Source organism: Triticum aestivum, chromosome 3D, assembly GCF_018294505.1.
Source record: "Triticum aestivum cultivar Chinese Spring chromosome 3D, IWGSC CS RefSeq v2.1, whole genome shotgun sequence".
Taxonomy (NCBI): Eukaryota; Viridiplantae; Streptophyta; class Magnoliopsida; order Poales; family Poaceae; genus Triticum; species Triticum aestivum.
The window spans coordinates 202,013,776-202,035,479 of record NC_057802.1 but is presented as its reverse complement, the minus strand read 5'-3'; positions in this window follow the sequence as shown (position 1 = coordinate 202,035,479).

Here is a 21,704-nt window from a genome sequence, read left to right as displayed (position 1 = left end):
AAAGCTTCGGCAGCGGTCTGTGGAGATGGAGGTGTTGATACTGGAGGTGCAATCGTGGCAGTTGCTGGAGCTGCTGAAGTAGTAGTCCTGGTGTCTCTGACAACTGGCACTGCTGACACTACTAGGGAAAACCATATACACAGGAGCTTACTAGTAGCGCTTTTTAAAAGGCAACGCTGCTACTAATTATTAGTAGCGCTTGGCCGCAGAAAGCGCTGCTAGTATGCAGTTACCAGTAGCGATGTAGTTATAAAACACGCTACTACTATAATTGCCAAACCGTTGCCAGCAGGCCAGGCATACTAGTAGCGCTCGTGTGCAAAAAGCACTAGTGCTATTGTACTTAGCAATAGCGCTTTCCTCTGACCAGCGCTACTGCTAAATTTAGCCCCCTCCTATGACCAAAGTTTAGTCCCACCTCGCTCCGTGAACATAATTTTTACCACCTTAAATATGGTGCTTCCCAAACTATCACAACCAATTGGTCTTCATTGAACTCTATGTGTAGGATTTGGGGCAATATGAATCTTCACCTGTACCTATACAGTCGAAGATTCATATTGACAATTTAGATTCTACACAAAAAGATCGATGATGACCGATGCATTTTTTAATTTGATGCCTTTTTTAGATGCTAACGATCATAGCCTTAGTAGTAGCGCTGGTTAAGAGAAAACGCTACTGCTAATGATCATAGTAGTAGCGCGGTTTACGGACGAGTGCTACTATTACGGGTATCTTATCCATGCCGCGCGCGTCCCTCACTCTACCTAACACACTCTCATCTCCACTCGCCACACGTCATCGTCGCCATCGCCCGCAAGGTGCTGCCTCCCTCCCTCCTTCTCTCGCCGCCCTCCCCTCCCTCACTCCCTCCTCCTCCTCTCGCCGCCCTCATCTCTCCCTCCTCCCACGGCCATCCTCTCCCCTCCCTCTCCACCGGCGCCCCCTCCCATCCTCCTCCTCCCTCTCCGGCGGCCCCCTCCTCCTCCTCCCTCTTCCCTCTCCTGCTCTCTCCTCCTCCTCCTCCCTCCTCCTTTCTCCTCCTTCCCCTCCTCCTTCCCTCCTCTCCTGGCCTCCTCCCACCTCCTCCTCCCCCTTTCTGTTTCAGTTTTTGTTTTTAGTAAATGTAAGTTTTTGTTTTTAGTAAATGTAGGTTTTTAGTATATTTTATTTTTAGAAAATTTGAATAAGTAATTAGAATAGAATAAGTAAATGTAGGTTTTTTGAATAGAATAGGAAATTTTTAGAAATTTTAAATAAGTAATTTGAATAGAATAAATTATGAAATTGAAAAAATAAGTAAATGTAGGTCTTTTGAATAGAATTGGAAATTTTTAGGAAATTTGAAAAGAATGGGAAATTATAAGTATATTTGAATAGAATAATTCAATGTAGCTTATGGAGTTTCACTAAGTCCTAAGATGACGATAATAAAGTTTTTGTTTATATTTTGTTTTTGCAGAGATCAAGGAGCCCCTGCATCATCCACGCCACCGTCCCCGTCACCGACCCCCTCCGATCTCGATCGAGGTGAGACTAGCCACCCCATGTTGTTAACTTAATTTAGGTATTTTAGGTGTTTAATCTTAGAATAACATAGTATGAACCCTAGTTATGATCGAAGCATGTTTAAATTGTAGGTTTTTAATTAGGTGTAGTTAATACAATTTAGGTGTTTTAGGTGTCACATTTGTTGTTATTTTTTTAGTTAAAACAATTATTCCCGCATCGACATCGACGATGCCTATCCCGCATCCTCGTCGTCGACTCGGCGGAGGAGGCCAGCTTGATCAGAGGGGCCATGTCTGGGACTGGGCTCCGCGGGGCTGGTACTAGGAGGTGCTACATTCCAGGGGGCGCAGCTTGGTGAGGAGCCCGCCCGTCGTTGACCCGAACCTTCTTTGGTGGCGGTCGTGTGGGCCAGTGACGGTGCTGAGGCTTTCGGACACCGCGGAGGTGGTACGTTACCGTTTCAGCGAGGAGGACGAGCACGTCCATCGCTACATGGTTGCGTTGGAGGGCAGGTTCGACAATACCTGGCAGGTTCTTCTGGGATCTCACTGGAGCTATGATACTGTGATGGTTCCTTCTCTTTGGGTGTCCACCACCCGCGCCGATTCCCGTCGGGCGCTATGGTTCTAGCTATATTAGCAATGCTATATATATGATACTACTCGAGGTGTATTAGTGATAATATTCGACGATGTACGGACGCAAGAGATGATGTAGTTTTGCTTATTGAATGCATGCTAATTTGAATAATAATTTATTTTACAATTTGGTTTTCCTTATTGAATGCTCATATGATGTAGATATAAACATGTATATCTTGTGTTGCTCAAATAGGATATGTGCTTGCCCAAGTTGCCGGCCGTGTTTGCAGGTTACACCTCCTATAGTAGCCTATGTTTTGCCGAAGAGTTGATTAATTTCCGTTCCGGCAAATTTCTGGCGCTCGATATGTCCTTTTTTAGCAAAGGTCATGCCGGAGTTTTCCGTGAATTCTGGCATGACTTGTGCTAGAATATGTAGGAAATATCGAGTGGCCTGGATTTTCTTGAAAAATAATTAAACGACATTTCGGGTTAACTTTAAGTCTATCGAGGCTCCATCACCGAAGGTCGAAAAATCAGTGAGGGAGTGTATCCACCATATATGAGAGAGGACGAAGAAGCCCTTCAGTTGTCGTGGGGGTCGTTTCTCCTTCTTCTCTAGGTGCTAGACCTTTGTTATGCACTAGGGGAAGAAGGAGTAACGACCATCACCAACGGTCGCAAATGTCAGAGAGGAATCACTGTGTGAGAGTCTCCACCACATATGAGAGGACGAAAAATCCCGACTGTTGTCGTGGGGGTCGCTTCTCCTTCGTTCCCTGTGCTAGACATTTTGGTGTAATGCACTCGGGAACGAAAGGAGGAGCTACCATCACCACTGGTCGAATGTATACACCACACGAGATGAGAGTTTTCAAGAAAAAGACTCGACAGACCGATAGTCAACCCATGATGAATAATAATGATCTAATTTAATTTTTGTAGTACATATATTGAATTGTACAAGTTTAATCTTTGAATTATGAACGTAGGAAATGTCGTCATCGGACGACGAAAGTCTCCCGAGGGAGTGCAGCTGGTGCCACGACGATCGAGGTCTGTGTGACAGGCCTCACCTGGATGAAGATCGGCGCTTCAGCATTAAGCTCGAGGAGACCTTCGATGTTGAACGGTACGCAACAACGACAAGTGTTTTTTTTCGTAATTAAGCATGACTTCAACTATTTCATGGTGTAATTTTCATCTTTTACAATTCGATTAGCTTATCCCATGCCATGCAAGACGCTATGTCTTGGAGAGGATGGATTTTGAAGACCATGAAAATTTTGAAACAAAGAAAATTCACCTAAGGACTCATCATGGTATGATTTTGAAGTAAATCTGTATAATTCTGAGAGCGTAACCCATTTTGGTTGCAAAAATTGGGAAGCACTTTGCAAGATGTATTGTTTTTACGAGCGTCACCATGGATCTGGGCGATCCTGACATCGACCAAGACAATATGGACATTTGGGTCCTTGTTGATACGCTTCCAGTTCTACTGCTATGTAAGTTTCTCAAACATAGTTATTAACTAATTTATATTGTTCATTTCAAAATAGTTGACAACTTATTTCCATTGACAACTTATTTTCATTGTTCAAACAATGTGCGGAACATGGTAGACAGAACGTACTACACCGATGGCTCTGAGTTAACTTATCAGGAGAAAAATCATCTGGTCGCATTTTGTACTGATCTTGAGAATTACAATATATATTATAAAACTCCTGCACATTATGGTCAATACGTGCCACTAGTGCACGTGTTGAACTACGGTAACATCCATGGAGCTGCCATGGTAAGATTTTTTTAGTATTACTACATCCGTGCATCTTTTGCATAAATTCTTTTAAAACTTAACTACATTGCTAACTACGAAGTTATTACTATGTTTTTCAACAAAAAATCCTGAATGATTGTGTGCCTCATCTGATGTATCAGAATGGTCGCCTTGATGTTTTGAACATACGGCCAAGTCATCCTACGAATCTCACCTGTCCATATCAGATTTCTAAAAGAAGTGGAGACATGAAAATCAAAGAATGGAAAAAATGTATGGACAGTCGTAAGGAGGTACTTGGAAGCAACATTGTGTGAAACACAAGAATTGAAGACAGGATAATCTCCATTCTCCATAATGGAGAGTCAGGGCCTATCTTGTTTTATGCTATTTTACCTAAGAGAAGGTAGTAGGTCCTAGTTAATAATACTCATGATCATGTGCTAAGAACAACTAAGTAGGATTGGTTAGATGACTATGATGATGATGTGATATCGAGTAGAAGTTGTATGATCGATGATGATGAGTATGACTTGTTATTATGATACCAATGATGAATTATTTATTATTATGATCGATGATGCATGATGCATGATGCTAAGTTGTTATATGAGCATGATTACTTATTATATATAATAGTGGGTGAAATGAACGTGGAGTAGATTCAAGTGGAGGCAACACGTGGTGCACTTCAATAGTACTACTAATCCAAACTACTCTAGTTTGTATTAGTAGTACTTTCGAAGTGCACCACATGTTGCCTCCACTTGAATCTACTCCACGTTCATTTCACCCACTGTTATATATAATAAGTAATCATGGTCATAAAATCATATGATGAAAGTACTATATATAAAACTACACAATGAAAATAAGCTGTATTTTTAAAAATTCAGGAAAATTTAGCAGCAGCGCTTTTTAAAACAAGCGCTACTACTACTTACAAGTAGCAGTAGCGCTGCCCAAAGGAGAGCGCTACTGCTAACTAGGTATAGCAGTAGCGCTCCCTTTCCAGCGCTACTACTACTAGTTAGATGTAGCGCCTTAGTGGTAGCGCTGGAACCAGTGCTACTGCTATGCATATTTCAAGCGCTACTACTAGGGTTTTCCCTAGTAGACTGAAGACCTTTGTGCCCTTGGCACTCTCTGGAAAGTATCAGTGGTTGGTCTGCCATCCCTATCCTCAGCTTCTTCCTGGAGCTTCTCCATAGTGGTCTGTATCTCTCTAACCTTCATATCTAGATCATGAAATTTAGTCTTAATGATCCTCCCAAGACTCTCCTAATTTTGAGTCATGGTGGCCAAGCCCTTCTCAATTCTCACTGTAGCCTTACTGTAGTTGATCTTGCTTGGTCTTGAGCATCACTGTAGAAGCATCTGGTGCACTTGCTGCCTTTGCTACTTTTGTAGCCTTGGCTCTCTCACTCTTCTCCTGGGCTTTTGCACAAGTCGGATGGGATGCATCAATGACAACCTCGTTGTCCTCAAAATCTAGCCTCAAGGGAAGATGCTCGTTATCAAGAAGATATGTCCAATTCCCATCTTGGAACTGATCAACATTTGAATGTGAGGGGCATATCCATAAGATCTCTTCTTATCAGCAGTTGTTCTCTTCAGAGTCTCAACAATCAAACTCATCACCTTGAACTTCTGAGGTACATCAAACATGTGGAGCAAGTTGATTGAGTGACCACGGATCATTCTATGATCTCCTGATTTGGGAAAAGAGTGTGCCTCAAGATAGTGTTGATAATGGTCAAGCCAGACAGCAGATAGTATGTGGATCCAAGCTTATGAGTCTCCAGGGCATCATCAGGAATGGTCTTGTACATGTTGGCGATGGAGTTGTGATCCTTCCTAGGCTTGGCATATACATCAGTGTCATTCTTCTCTTCCTCTGGGTCATTGATCAACTTGTCCCTTTCAGAGATTCTTGATTGATACATTGTACCTTCAGTCATCCAGGTAATCCTTCCATCTGGGTAGAAGTGAGAAGTCTAATAGAATTGCATGATCATCTCATCGTTCCCCTTGGTCAACTTTTGACCAACAAACTTGTCAACTTCATTCATCCTGGAGCTCTCATGCACACCTAGGAAGTAGTCCTCATTGTCATCAATGTATGTCCAGTCAACCCACTTCATATCACAGACAATGGGCTTCTTGTCTAACAAGACAATCTCATAGAAATCCTGTTGTTCCTTGGTGCGAAAATGATAGTCCACAGCAGTTCTCCTCCTGGTGGCATAGGGATCAGTCTTTCTCCAGACCTCAGACCTGCATCCTTCCTTAGCTTGATATTTTCTGCCATAGGATGATCATCACTATGATCTAGAATCTTGGGCTTCAGCTTTCTGAGAACTTGTTGCTCTTCTTCTTCTTGAGCCTCAGGCACTGGGGCCTTATTCTTCTCAACAGCAGATATGTTTCTTGTTGATCTCTTGGGTGCAGATGGTTTGGGGGCTTTAGCTTGAGTTGGAGCCTTGGGGGCAGACTTGGGATTTGATGGAACAGCCCCAGTCCTTATGGCATCCACCATAAGCTTATGAGTCTTTGCAAGAGGTGCAATAGCCTCTTCCTGCTCCTCTTCTTCATCAGATTCTCTCATCATAGAAGGTTTGCCAATGACTATAGCGATGGTCTTTCTGACTCTCTCCTTTCTATTCTTTCCTCCAGCAGCCTCTTCCTCTCTTGGTTCAAGAGTGAACTCCATGGTTTCTTGACTGGAGGCTCTGGCTTTTGACATAGGATTGCTCTTAGTAGAAGCTTTCTTGGGCATTCCAGGCTTGGTGGCAGCAGCAGTAGTGTAGCACCCAAGATGCGATTCTATCGCAATCACATGATGAACTCATGAATGGGGCACAACCGCATTTCAAGCGCAAAGCAAGGTGGATATCATTACAACATACCATGTACTGAATAGATGAGAATACAAGATAAAGGCTTACACTCGTCACAAGCTACAACATGAGTACATGAATACATCAATACATAGCAATCATCATATGGAAGAGCAGGATCTGACTACGGATGAAAACAAATGAAAAATAAGAACGACATCCACCCTGCTAATCCCAGGTTCCAAACCCGGAACCTATCCCATGATCGAAGAAGAAGAAGAAGAAGAAGTAGAAGAACTCCAAACAAGAAAGCATCGCACTCACGTCAGATCATCACATTATCTGTACCTACAGCTATTGTTGAAGTAATCTTGGAGCCACGAGGACTCAGCAATCCCATTACCATGGGTATCAAGAGTAGAAAAGCATAATGGGTATGGAATGGATAAGTGGTGAGGTTGCAGCAACACTAAGCATGGTATGGTGGCTAACTTACGAGTACAAGAATAAGAAGAGATACTACACATAACGGTTGCAAACTAGTAATGATCAAGAAGTGATCCTGAACTACTTACGATTCAAAGATAACACCAATGTGTTCTCTTCCTGAACATCCTTGAAAAGAGAGGGTCACGGTTACACATGCGGTTGGTGTATTTTATTTCAGATCTGGTGTGAAGTTCTCTACAACCGAATATTAAAAATTTCCATCTGCCACATAACCGCGGGCATGGCTTCTGGAAAGATTAAACCTTGCAGGGGTGTCCCAACTTAGTCCATCACAAACTCTCACGATCCACGGAGGAAAATCCTCCATTCTAGAACAACCCGACCAAGCTTGGAATCTCGGTTCACAAGACATTTCGACAATGCTAAACAAAACCAGGAAGACCACCCGATGTACTAATAAATCCTGATAGGAGTCGCACATATCTTGTTCTAAGGGAACACCTGATGGGCAAGACGCGGGGTTGGCTGAGACCCTGGTTGCCCAAGGGGCACTGGACATCGCCCAGTTTGGACCAATAATCATGAGGAGCACTGGACCGGGGTTGTTAATTAATTATCCTCGGGGTCCGGAAAGTCCCTATGCAAGTTTTAGTTATCATTAGGCAAATGGTAAAACCAATGTTGGGCCTTGCTGTAAGAGTTTTATTCAAAGCGAACTGTCAAGAGGGCCCATAAAGCTCGACCGTGTTAGGAATGGAAAATGAAGGAACATAACACGGGTATGATGGAAACAAAGGCGGCAAGAGTAGAACTACACCTCCAACTAGCAATGCTATAAGAGGGCCTGAGCAAAGCGGTAACATAGCCAAACAACGGTTTGCTGGGATGGTGGAAAAGGTTAGAGGCTTATCATGGCAATTGGGAGGCTTGATGAACAAGTGGTAGGTAGCGCGACATAGCGATAGCATGGAGACAACTAGCAAAGCAAAGATAGTAGTGGTATCTAGGATAAAGATCATCTTGCCTGAAATCCCGCTAGGAAGAGGACCGAATCTATGAAGACAACAAAAGTACGTAGTCAAACGAATCCTCACAATCGCAACGGTACCGGAACTACTGGAAAGAAGCAAACAACACAGTTAATGCATAAGCATAAACATGGCATGATGCACAACCAAGTATGATGCATGTCCCATTTAATGAGGCATGGCATGTCAAAGTGCAACAAACAATACTACAAATTAAGTGGAGCTCAACGAGTTGCATATTGACGAACCACCACATTCAATTATTTAGTTCTCTCCCGTTATGTACAAGACAAGATTAAATGTTGGTTAACATGGCAAGAGGTTAAGCAAAATTAAACTAACTATTTAGGCAAGTTTAAATGAGGCCGGAAACACAAACAACAATTCTGGAAAATCCCCATATGCATATTTTGAATTTGCTACTGTTCTGTCCTAAACATTATTTTAGTGGTGTTAAACATCTAAATAAAGGACACCATGTTAATCTATGCATTTTTCTACCCCATTTACATATATATAGTTTATTTAATTCAGAGCTACGGTTATTTAGTTATGAAATAAACCATTTAGCATGTCATTTATGCAAATTTAGTCAAACATCAAGTATAATCATTTTAAACATGGATGAAAGCAGCATATTATCAAACTATATGAAATTCTAAGCATTTTACATATTTGAAACATTTTAATCTGATGCACGGTTTGTGAGATATTAAATGCATGAACATGAGGGAACTTTTTGTAAAACAACAGTTCACTGGATAGTAGATAAATCGTAGACGAAAAAAAAACACATGCGAGCCGAATCTGGAACAGTGCTGCGGAGCAGCTCGCATTGGGCCTTGAGGCCGAATCTGGAGCTGGGCTAGAGAGAAGGCCGCGGCTAGGCTTTGGGCGCTGGAGGTGAATGCGCGACTGAATCGAGCGACGTAGTTGCTCGATCTCCTTAGACGAAACAGGGGCAGGGTGAAATCAGAGGAGGTCGTAGGAAGGCAGCGGTGATGCAGGGGAGCAACGATGGCAAACTTGGCGTGCGAGGTAAGGGACTTGGCTGCGACGATATGCTTGGGTGATGACGACGGCTGGTCCGGCAGAGCTGGGGCCTCGCGGTGGAGCCGCATGAGGAGGCTCGGGAGGCCCTCTCCATGGGTGCTCGGGAAATGGAGCTCCGGTGGCGAGGCAGATCAACAAGAGGAGACGGGCGCACGAGGGAAAGGAGCTCGGGCTGCAGGAGAGGTCCGGTAGGGCAGCGCATGGAGGAGCGCATGGCCATGTCTGAGGCCCTGGTGGACTTGGGCGGTGGAGCTCGACGCGGCGATGGCTCGACGAGGAAGTCCATGGCGGCGGACGCGGTTGACCCACGGCGATGCTTGTGAGGCGAGGTAGGCACGCGCGTGCGCGCGTTCGAAGCAGAGGAGGCTGGTGGCGTCGGGTGAGGGGACGGATGGATTGGATAGGCTAGCTAGGGTTTCATCTGATTATATAGCACGATGATTTTGGTTAGGGGCTAATCGGACCCTCCGATTAAAATCGAACGGTCAGGATAAATAGGTTAGGTAGACCAAATAAGAAACCAAAGATGTTTTAGGGATGTTTGGGGATGATCCGGACCCATCGGTCACGAGTGCCTGGTTCGGGTCTGGGGTAGTTCCAGACTAGGTTGCGAGGGGGGTTATGAGTGCTGAGTAGAGAGGCTCAAATGGTCGAACAAAAAAAGAACTGTTGATCTGAAGAAGGTCAACAAAGGCAAAATGGGTCTGACAAAAGGCCATGGAGGCAAGGAGCAAAGCGGTCACTACGGACATCTATGAGTTTTATGCAAACATGTGGATGCAATGCACATGATGCCATGATGAAATGCAAGAAGAAAAATAATTAAAGCGGCTCCAATGAAAAACATGGAAGGCATCGGGGCGTCGGTCTCGGGCTGGTACATCTCTCCCCCACTTACAAGAGATCTCACCCCGAGATCTAGTGATGATAAACAGAAGAGGAAGAGAAGAGGTAAAACTAAGTTGCTTCTTCGACAAAGGAGTGAAACCATGAACCTTGAGAGGTTGAACAACTTGAAAGAAAGAATACGACGGAGACGAACAAGATTGCAAATAGTCCGTTGGATAAGAGGAACAAGGAATATGATGAGAACCAAGAGCTTCGGGTACAAGATAGACTTTGAAGCCACTCCAGTTAAAATTAGCTGGGCAAGGAATAATAATAAAACAATTCGGGGAGCACTTCACACTATTGCAGGATGCTGCTAACGCGACACTACGAACAGAGACCCTTCGACGAAACTCTGTGCGATGCAATAATCGCAAATGATGGTGTAAAAGAACCATAAAAAAGGTGCAAAACGTTTGTGATGGCGGAGCCATCAAACACGGTTCAGATTTTAGTTGCATGTGCGATCTAGGGCATACAGTTCAGTCCAATGAACTGTTTGCGATGAGGCGGAACAAAATAAACGGGCAGCCTGATGAAGGCGTGTGCGATATAGAGCATACGGTTCACTCGGATGAACTGTTTGTGATTAGGCAACACAAAAGAAACGGCCAACCAGATCAAGGTGTGTGTGATTGAGGGCATATGCATCAGAAGGATTAACTGTCTGCGATTAGGCAATAGAACAGAAACCAGTCAGCCAGATCAAAGTGTCTGTGATTGAAGGCATACACTTTACATGGATGAGCTGTTTGCGATTAGCCACAACAACTGAAACAGTTAGATAGATCAACGTGTGTGCGCTAGCCGGGCACACACATTTATTATATATAAAAATATTTGACGGGTTAACCAATAAAAAGAGAAATAAGCTAGAAATTACCACAATAATTAGAATGGCTCCGGTTTGTAAGAAGATTGTTCCAAAACTTGACCCAAATTGGACTAGTTTTTTACCACAACATGTGTCGGGTGGTAGGTGTGACATATGCCAACGGGTGGCTTATCATAGTGGGTGCCAGTAAGACGTCGCCGGTGCCTGGAAACGGGATGAGGCGAAGACATGCATACCCAGGTTCGGGGCTCTCCGAGGAGATAACACCCCTAGTCCTGCTCTGCGGGGTCTCCACATGATCACTAGATCGGAAAGAGTAGCTACAAACGCTCCTAGAGCTGTTGGGTTCAAGGGAGAAGAAGAACAAGGCTAGCTCTTGCTTCCCTCTCTCTATGGTGTGTGTGTAATGCTAAGAAGCCAACCCTTTGCATGGGTGCCCCAGGGGGTTTATATAGGCCTACCCCCCGGGGGTACAATTGTAATCCGGCTGGGCACTGGTCCCAGTCGTCAGTGTCTATGCTCGCCAGCTTCTCCGCCGGCCGTTGGGGCCCGCCGACTGGGGGGTCCCGCCGGCTGCCGGCCTCTTGGTCGACAGGCCGGCCCCACCGCCCAGGGTCTTGTCGGCGGCTGCTTACTGTAGCCTCGCCCCTGATGACGAGGGCTCCGTCGAGGTAAGCGTGGCTACAGTGTGCCACCTCGAGGGCTCTCACTGTAGCCTTACCTCATCTTGTCTCCTTAATGTGGCGCACACTTCGAGGAAGGTGGTAGCCAGCTTCTGGGGGCCGGCTACGCCCTTGGCCGACTGGAGGAGGCCGGGCCGCCTTCGCGCCTCTCTCTGGCTAAAGGGGCCCGCCGCCCGTGGGCCGTACTGGTGTTGGTCGTGGATGACGTTGAGGCCGGCATGGCTACAGTGCCGAGCCGGACGGGAGATGGCTGACCCGTACGGCGTCCTGTGGCCATGCCTGCCTCGGTCTTCGAGGGTAATGGGCCGCACTATTGCCACACCTCGTCTTGTCACCATTATGTGGGTGTAGTCTTGGTGGGTGCGGTCTTGGCCGGCTTCTTGGAGTCGGCGTTCTCCGTGGCCGGCTCTGGGGAGTCGGCATCCTCTACGGCCGGCTTCCTGGACTCGGCCACCCCGTGGTTATCTTGGGGGGAGGTTGCTGAGGCTGGGTTGCCTTCTGAGAGTCGGCTTTAGAGGTAGCCGGCCGGGGAAGGCGGCCCAATGCTTGAAATGCTTGAAGGCCCAAATGGCCTGATAATTTTCTGAAGAGCCAGGGGTAGTCGGTTAGGCTACCCGTGGCTATTTACTCCGACAGTAGTCCCCGAAGCTGATTGGGCTTCGAGGTTGGGTAGGATTCGAGAAGCTTGATCAGCTTCCTATCTTGACGAGCCGGCAGCTGGGAGCCGGCTTCGGTTGAGGGCGCCGTCTTGGCGAACTTTTTTGGAGTCGGAGGGCGGGAGCTGGCCGGTGCATGCACCGGGCCGCGGGCCGGCCACTTGCCGCCTGCAGACCACGTGGCAGAAAAGCCTGCCAGCCCACGCGCGTGACGGGACGTTGCTACAGTCGGGGGCCCGCCACGACCACGCCCCAGCCCAGGCGTGGATTCTCTGCAGCCCGAAACCGCCCGCACGACTCCCTGCGGCGGTTTCGGCACGCCTTTAGGGCGTAATAATCGCGGGGCGTCGGGGGAGTGGGAGCAGTTAATCCCACGTCTCACCCCACGTCCGGCCTCCCCGGCTTCACCTTGCGAAGCTATAAGTAGGGAAAGGGGGAGTGCGGCAGGCTCTCGCACGCTCCTCCTCTTTCCACCATCTTCTTCCTCCTGCCGTTTCTTGCAACAGCGCCTCGCCGCCGCGCTCTTCCACCGCTCGGTCCTCCGCCGCCGCGCTCGTTTTCGCCATGCCTCCCGCCACGGAGCAGTACGGCGGGGATTGGGACGGCTCCAACGTCCACAACGATCACATCAAGTTCCTCCGCAAGACGCGGCGGCTGCCCGGCGCGGACAAGGTGGAGGTCCGTCTCGCGCCGGCGAAGGAGCTTTCGCCGGAGCCGCGGGAGGGCGAGCGGGTGGTCTTCCGCTCGCATTTCTTGCGCGGAATCGGCCTACCCGTGAGCGCCTTCTTCCACTCTTGGCTCGAGTTCTACCAGCTCCAGCCGCACCACCTCACCCCGAACACGGTGGTGCTGCTGTCTGCCTTCGTCACCCTGTGCGAAGGCTACCTCGGCGTCCTCCCTACCCTCGAGCTCTGGGGGGAGTTCTTCCAGCCCAAGCTGGGCACGCGTATGCAGGGCATGCCGGCTCAGACTGGCGCCTTCATTGCGATGCGGAGGGTGGCTGCCGACAACCCCTTCCCCGTCATCACGCTGATCCAGTCGGTGAAGTTATGGCAAAAGTCGTAATTCTACGTCAGGAACGTCGCCCCGCATGGCGACTACGTCAATCTGCCAGCTTACGTATCCGGACCACCGGCGGGCAGGCGGCCCCAGTGGTCCTACCGGGCCGTGACGCTGACGCCGGCTGGATCCGCAGCCGTCTTCCGAGTGCGAGCGATGACCCAGTCAGAGGGCTTATCGGGGCCCGACCTGCTGGCCGCCTTCGTCACGCGTCGGGTACTCCCGCTCCAGAGCCGCCCTCATCTGATCTGTCAGATGAGCGGCCAGCTCGATCCGAGCCGGATGTGTACCAAGGACATGCCGCACGAAGAGGTGGCCTATATGGTGAACTACCTCGCGAACTGCAAACTCTCCGAAGAGTGGCAGTTTGGCAAGGAGCCATATAGCCGAGCCAATCCGCTGCCTACGGTATGTTCTCCTTGTCTCTTTCTCTTTTCTTAGTTTTGTCGCCGAGTTCCTTTGGCCGACTCAGACTAGTCGGCTTGTCTTCGACAGAGCCCTCTTCTTCGGCCTGCCAGCGGGTCGGACGCGGAGCGCCGATTCGTCCCCGACCGGACGGAGCACGATCTGTAGGACCCCGACTTGGGGGCGGCCGCTATGGACGACAACACCGAGCCGGGTGGTGGCCAAGCTGGCGGCGAAGCAGGCGGCTCCGGGCATGGAGTCACCTTCGACGACTGGCCGGACGACGACGAGGCCGAAGTCGTCCCGTGCCGTCAGCCGGCATCTGGCCGCTGTGCGGGTTCCTCCGCTGCACCGCCTACTCGGGGCGGCGGGCAAAAGCGTCACGCCGCACAGGGTTTGTTCGGCAGTCGGACGAAGAAGCCCAGGGGCGGAGCGGCGGCGACCAGGCGGGAGGAGGTGGCCGCGAAGGCGGCTCGCTTCCGCAAGACGGTGAAGCAACCGCAGACGGTGTCGGCGTAAGTTCAAACTCCTTCATGTACTCCTTTTCCTTTCTTTTCTCTGGTGGTTCCTGAATCCTTGTCTTTTTCTCCAAACAACCAGAGCCCCATTGTCGCTCGAGCGGGCGTCTGCCGCCTCCGTCGTGGAGTCGCCGAGGGGATCTGGGAGCACCACTCGCCGCGTGGACCCCCGTGCCGACCTTCAGGCGGCGATGGAACAGAACACGCGGGAGGCGGAGGCGCGGAGAGCGGCCGCCGCCCAGGCGGCGCAGGAGGAGGAAGCGGCGAAGGCGCGCGCCGACGCCGCAGCCAAGGCCCAAGCGGAGGCTGCAGCTGCGGCGACGGTGGAGGGGGCCATGTTGGTCACCCCACTGCGCGTCGCAGCGCCTGGGGCCCCGGAGCCCCCGCCAGAAGAAGCCGGTGGCGACCAGCCAGGGCTGGAGAGGGATGACGACGTCGTCATCCTGGAGAGGGCACCGGTGCCGACCCCACCGACTGGGGCGTCTCAAGGCGGCCGGCCTGATCTGCCGCCTGCGCAGTCGGCGGGGGGAGAGCCGGCCGCGAGGATTGAGCTGGCGGTCCGGATGCCGCCGAGCCGGCGCGCGGGGAAGGCTGCGTCAGAGCCACAGAAGGCCGCGTCGGAGCCGCAGCTGGCCGCGGGCTCCAGCTCGTCGGCCCAGGATGTGGAGGTGGCCAGCGCTACCTCGGGGTGGACGCCGGGCGGAGGGACGGCCGTGATGAACGTGGCCGCGCAGGACGTCCGGACCCGGCTCCAGGCCCAGGCTACGGCGCTGAGGCAGTATAGCGACGAGTTCCTTGCGACACGGGCGACCATCCGGGTTAGTCTTCTTATCTTGTTTCTTCTTGATCTTGATTTCTTCCGTGGGGGCGCGTCAGTGCACCCACTGGGTGTAGTCCCCGAGTTCCGAGTCGGCTGCTGAGCAGGCGGCTTGGAACTTGTTGGTGGATTTGGCTTTGCTATTCTTGTTCTTACTTCGATCTTCTGCCTGTCTTGCAGGACTACCACAATCTTCGTGCGGCTGCCTTCAACTCCCAGGCTCGGGAGCTGACCCAGAAGACCGCCGACCTTACTGAGAGCCAGGGTAAGTGCTTTGTTCTTTATCTCACATGGGGGCACGTCAACGCACCCACTGGGTGTAGTCCCCGAGATTCGGGCCGACTGCTAAGCAGTCGGGTCAGATCTTCCTTGACGACTTTCTCTTATTGTTTCTTCTTTTTCTGCCGTCCTTGCAGTGGCCAACGCCGGTCTGAGGGCTCAGCTGGGAGAGTCTCAGACTGCCCTTCGTGCCAAAGAGGCCGAGCTTGCCGCCTTGGTGCAGGAATGCGACCGCCTGGCCAAGAAGTTGGCCGACCAGGAGGAGAGCCACAAGGCGGCTCTGAAGGCGGTGCAGGACCGTGAAGCCGCCCTCCAGGCCGAGTACGAGACAGAAGCGGCTGGCTGGGCTGAAGCAAGGTAGACTCTGATCACTGGCTATGGTCAGATAGAAGATCTGGTTGATGGTAAGCCCCCTACTTCTTCGTCCTTTCTTGCCGTCTGCCGCTTTTGGCTCGTTTTCTGACTTGGTGTTTTCTCTTCTTTCTCTTTCTTTCTTGCACAGAGTACTTCCCTGGCTATTCTACCGCCGCCAACCAGATCATCGAAGACCGCCACCAAGCGCGAAGGCAGGCTGGCTTCGAGATTGCACCAAGCACTGGCCGTTCGCTGGAGGAGCAGCTCTTGGCGATCCAGGCCCGTCTCCAGCCGGCTCACCGACTGCTTCGCCGGCTTCAGCGCACCGGGGCGCAAGTATTGGCCGCCCTCTGGCCCGGCCAAGTGGTTCCTCGCACCCCCAGTCGGACTGCCGACTGGCTGGAGGTGGCAGTCGGCCGCTTCGAAGCCTGGAAGGCCTCGGCGGCTCGGTCCGGCGCCAGGCGGGCGCTGGAGTTCGTCAAGGCCTGGTATCCCGGCCTGAGTCTGGACCAGCTGGCCACCTGGCGGCGGCAAGCCGACACGGAGCTGGAGCCGGCGCGCCCAGCTATCATCCGGCGAGCTTCGACGATCGCTGACTACACCGACATCAGCGTCTTCGCCCCTGAGGTAGATGATAACGGTGTCGCCCAGCTGGAGGAGTGGTTCGGGCTGAACCCGGCAGACGGTGAAGACTCGGCGGAGGAGATCGACTCCAGCGACGAGGGCGAGGAGGAGGAGGAGGAGGGTGAAGACGCCGAGCCGGATTGTGGAGCGGCCGACCGGCCTCAGCCTGACCGCGCCTCCAGCACCACGTCCCGCGCGGGTGAGTCGCCTGCCACCGGTGGTGACCAAGCCGAGACCCGCCAGCCGGCCACTCCTTCAGCCGGTGACGCCATCTCCACCGACCAGCCTGGCCCCCGCACCGCGCCTTAGTCTAGTCTGCTATCTTTTGTTTTCCTGTCTTGTCACTTTTGGAACAATATTCTGTTAAGTCTGCACAATTCCACCCACTAGGGGTGTATTCGAACTTATGTCTATTGCCGGCCTGTTAGGGGGCTTTTTATGTATATATGACTTATGCATGCATTTGGCTTTTCCTCGTACTTTGCTTTTCATCCTTCTGTTGTTTCCTCTGCCGCCCTCCCTTGGTTGCCGCCTGTGACACCCGGATAATCAAGCTACAGTAAAACTCTGCTAACGATGCCATGTCACCATGATCACTTTAGTTAACCTCGGGTTAGTTCAAATTCAAATTCAAGCAAACAATAAAACTTTTCAAATGTCAAAACTAAAAATGTTCTAAAAGTGACAAATAAATCATATGTAATATTGGTGGAGGAACCAAGTCTTTATAAAATGTTTAAATGCACCAAACTAATTAAAGCAGTAGCTAAAACCATTAATTAAATGCCTTTTGTATTTTGTAAAATATTAAACTATATTATTTTGGGATGAAACTTTTTGTGGTTGTGACATAATTGGTAACAACAAATTAGGTGCCATTTTGGTATTTTGCTAAAACAAAATAAAAGAGAAACTAGAAATAAAGCAGAAAAGAAAAATAAATAAAAGGTAAAAAGAAAGCAAAAGGAAAGAAAACCCCCCCGGCTCCCCAAGGGCCTTGGCCCACTGGCCCAGCCGGCCGAATCGGTCCAGCGGCCCAGCACCTCCCCCCTCCCCTTGTCGTCTTCCCCCCTCCTCGTCTGTTCAACCGACCGAGGGCGCACGCCCCTCGCCGTCCCCGCCGGACCTGCTCGCCGCCCCACGCCGCCACATCGCCGAGGGGATAAGGACGCCAGCGACGGCCCCCCTGCCTCCTCCGAGAGATCTTTTCCCCCCTTCCCCACGAGCTGCTACTTGCCCTCGCCGCCTCTCCCATTCCCCACCGCATCCGAGCGCTGCCGTGGCCATGCCGGCGTAACACACGCGGTCCCCGACACCGCCTCGCCTCTCCTCCGCGCCAAGAAGTACCGCCTCGACCTCCTCTTCCTCCCCGACGAATCACCCGAGCAGGAGCGCCTCTGCATCATCCCCTACGTTGCCATCTTCCTCCTCTTCTCCGACGAGCTTCGCCGTCGATTCCGCCGCACCGAGCCCTCCTCGAGCAGGCTTGAGCACATCTGCAGGAGCACTGTGAGCCTGCGCTTCTTTCCCCTCTCTCTCCCGAGCTTTCCGACGCCCGTAGCCCCGTTCCCGTAGCTCGCCCGAAGAACCTCGCCGCCGACGAGCTCGGCGCCGTGGCCATGGTCGCCTTCACCTGCGGCCGAGCGCCGCATCATGCTCCTGGGGTTCCTAGTGGCCCAACGCGCGCGTCTGCTGCTCTCGCCGTGCCCCGTAGCCCCCTGTTCGCCGCTCACCGGAAACCCACCACCACCTGCCTCGCCGCCGGCGATGTTACCGGCCGTCCCCAGCCACGCCACCACCTCCATTCGACGCGGTGTGCACTGGCCGTTCGAATGGGCCAAACCACAGCCCCGGGGATGCCCTGTGGGCGAAACCCGAAGCTCACCCGCGCCGCGCCGCCGCATTGGAGCTCGCCGGAGTCCCTCTCCGGTGCCCTGCCGACGTGGCCGGCCGGGCCCCACCCTTGGCTCACTGCCAGTGGCCCCCACGGGCCCCAGTTGACTGGGTTGACCCAGTCAACTGCTGACTGGGCAGCCCAGTGCCACTGACATGCGGGCCCCGCCGCAAAAATTAAAAAAAAAGAAGAAAAGAAAAGTGTTTTATAAATAAAAATAATTAGATTAACTAATCTCTCACTGACATATGGGGCCCACCCCTCTAATTAGACTGTTAGTTTAGTTTAAATAAATATTAGACTAACAGAGGCTGACATGTGGGTCCCACTGGACCCACCTGTCTGGTTTGACTGGTCAGCTGACCTGTTGACCTGCTGACGTCAGCATTGCCTCATGCTGACGTCATAATTCATTTTTGCTTAATATAAATAATTCCAGAAATTCAAATAAACTTTGAAAATTCATATCTTTTAAAGCGTAACTCGGATGAAAATGTTTTCTATATGAAAGTTGCTCAGAACGACGAGACGAATCCAAATATGCAGTCCGTTCGTCCACCACACCTCCCTAACCTATCGAACTAGCAACTTTCCCCCTCCGGCCCGTCTGTCCGAAAAAGCGAAACATCGGGAATACCTCCCGGATGTTCCCCCCTTCACCGGTACCACCTACTGTCGCGTTAGGACAATCCTAGCACCGCTCATTGTCATGTCACGCATCGTCGTGCTTATGTTTGCATTGTATTTACTGTTTCTTCCCCCTCTTCTCTCCGGTAGACTACGAGACCGACACTGCTGCTGCCCAGTTCGACTACGGAGTTGACGACCCCTCCTACTTGCCAGAGCAACCAGGCAAGCCCCCCCTTGATCACCAGATATCGCCTAATCTTCTCTATACTGCTTGCATTAGAGTAGTGTAGCATGTTACTGCTTTCCGTTAATCCTATACTGATGCATAGCCTGCCCTTGCTTCTACTGTTGATACCTTTACCTGCAATCCTACTGTTTAGTATAGGATGCTAGTGTTCCATCAGTGGCCCTACACTCTTGACCGTCTGCCATGCTATACTACTGGGCCGTGATAACTTCGGGAGGTGATCACGGGTATATACTATATACTTTATATACATGACACATGTGGTGACTAAAGTCGGGTCGGCTCAAGGAGTACCCGCAAGTGATTCTGATGAGGGGGCTGAAAGAACAGGTGGCTCCACCCCGGTAGAGGTGGGCCTGGGTTCCTGACGGCCCCCGACTGTTGCTTTGTGGCGGAGCGACAGGGCAGGTTGAGACCACTCGGGAGAGAGGTGGGCCTGGCCCTGGTCGGCGTTCGCGGATACTTAACACGCTTAACGAGATCTTCGTATTTGATCTGAGTCTGGCCTTTTGGTCTATACGCACTAACCATCTACGTGGGAGTAGTTATGGGTATCCCGACGTCGTGGTATCAGCCGAAGCTCTTTTGACATCAGCAACTGAGTGGCGCGCGCCGGATTGGACTGGAACGCCACTAGGCTAGGTCTGCTTCTGGCCGCGTACGCAACGTGCAGGTGTGCATAGGGCGATGGGCCCAGACCCCTGCGCGCATAGGGTTAGACCGGCGTGCTGACCTCTCTGTTGAGCCTAGGTGGGGCTGCGACGTGTTGATCTTACGAGGCCGGGCATGACCCAGAAAAGTGTGTCCGGCCAAATGGGATCGAGCGTGTTGGGTTATGTGGTGCACCCCTGCAGGGAAGTTTATCTATTCGAATAGCCGTGTCCCTCGGTAAAAGGACGACCCGGAGTTGTACCTTGACCTTATGACAACTAGAACTGGATACTTAATAAAACACACCCTTCCAAGTGCCAGATATAACCCGGTGATCGCTCTCTAACAGGGTGACGAGGAGGGGATCGCCGGGTAGGATTATGCTATGCGATGCTACTTAGAGGACTTCAATCTACTCTCTTCTACATGCTGCAAGATGGAGATGGCCAAAAGCGTAGTCTTCGACAGGACTAGCTATCCCCCCTTTATTCTGGCATTCTGCAGTTCAGTCCACTGATATGGCCCTTTACACATTTACCCATGCATATGTAGTGTAGCTCCTTGCTTGCGAGTACTTTGGATGAGTACTCACGGTTGCTTTTCTCCCTCTTTTTCCCTTTCTATACCGGATTGTCGCAACCAGATGCTGGAGTCCAGGAGCTAGAGATCCCGAGGATGATTCTACATGGAGTTCGGCTTCGAGGAGTAGTTAGGAGGTCCCAGGCAGGAGGCCTTGCCTTTTCGATCGTTGCTACTTTTGTGCTAGCCTTCTTAAGGCAAACTTGTTTAACTTATGTCTGTACTCAGATATTGTTGCTTCCGCTGACTCGTCTATGATCGAGCAATTGTATTCGAGCCCTCGAGGCCCCTGGCTTGTATTATAATGCTTGTATGACTTATTTATGTTGTAGAGTTGTGTTGTGATATCTTCCCGTGAGTCCCTGATCGTGATCGTACACATTTGCGTGCATGATTAGTGTACGGTCAAATCGGGATCGTCACAAGTTGGTATCAGAGCCAACTGCCTGTAGGAATCCCCCTATCCACACTCCTTGGCCGAAGTCGAGTCTGGACATTACAAAACATTTTACTAACATGGCTGTGTGTCTTACGGGCCCACGTCGCCATTGGGTGGTACCAGGATCTTTTACTCCTCGACCTTTACTCTGGGACTCTGACATCTCTTCTATTCGGGTTAAGTGAATTTTGCTAAATCTAACATTAGGATCTCGTTATCACTTTCACCCGGAGAGCCCCTTATTACTGATGATTGTTTGCTGCACGTGAAGACCCTGAAGATACTCTCCGCTGATGACCCGAGAACTTGTGTTCATCGCTTTTGCAATTTCCTTTCATCGATAAACTCCTATGGATAACCGCGTATACTTGCCATTCTTACAATGTTCCCAGTTGATCTTGTTATTACAAGATACCCCGAAATTATCTCTGTTGTTCCGAGAATCATTGAGCTTACTGCCTTGCTGTCCTTTGACACCTGAATACCCCTAAGGATAATCCTCGCACTTACCGAGTATCCGCTCATCCCCAGTTGATTCAGGTATTTCACAAAAGTGTGCAAAATATCATTCGATTTTCCGAAAATATTCAGGAGCCTTTTTGCTCTTGAAGTTCTTGCTTACTTGCATTATGATTAATCTTAAGTCTCGTAATCTTATTGGCATCTCTTATCGTTATCAGTTTGAGTCCGTTGATCCAATTTGTTGCGAATGCTCGCAATCCTCAATCATATCCTAGAGTTCATTCTTCCGGCTCAGACGCCATTCTAAACGTGAGCTGGATCTCGACCTATCAAATTGCCATCGATGGTACCCCTAAGCCTACTCAACTTATCCATCCTTGCTCAAAGCGTTGCTTCTGACCCCCTGATTTGGAAATCATAATTCCTTTGCATTT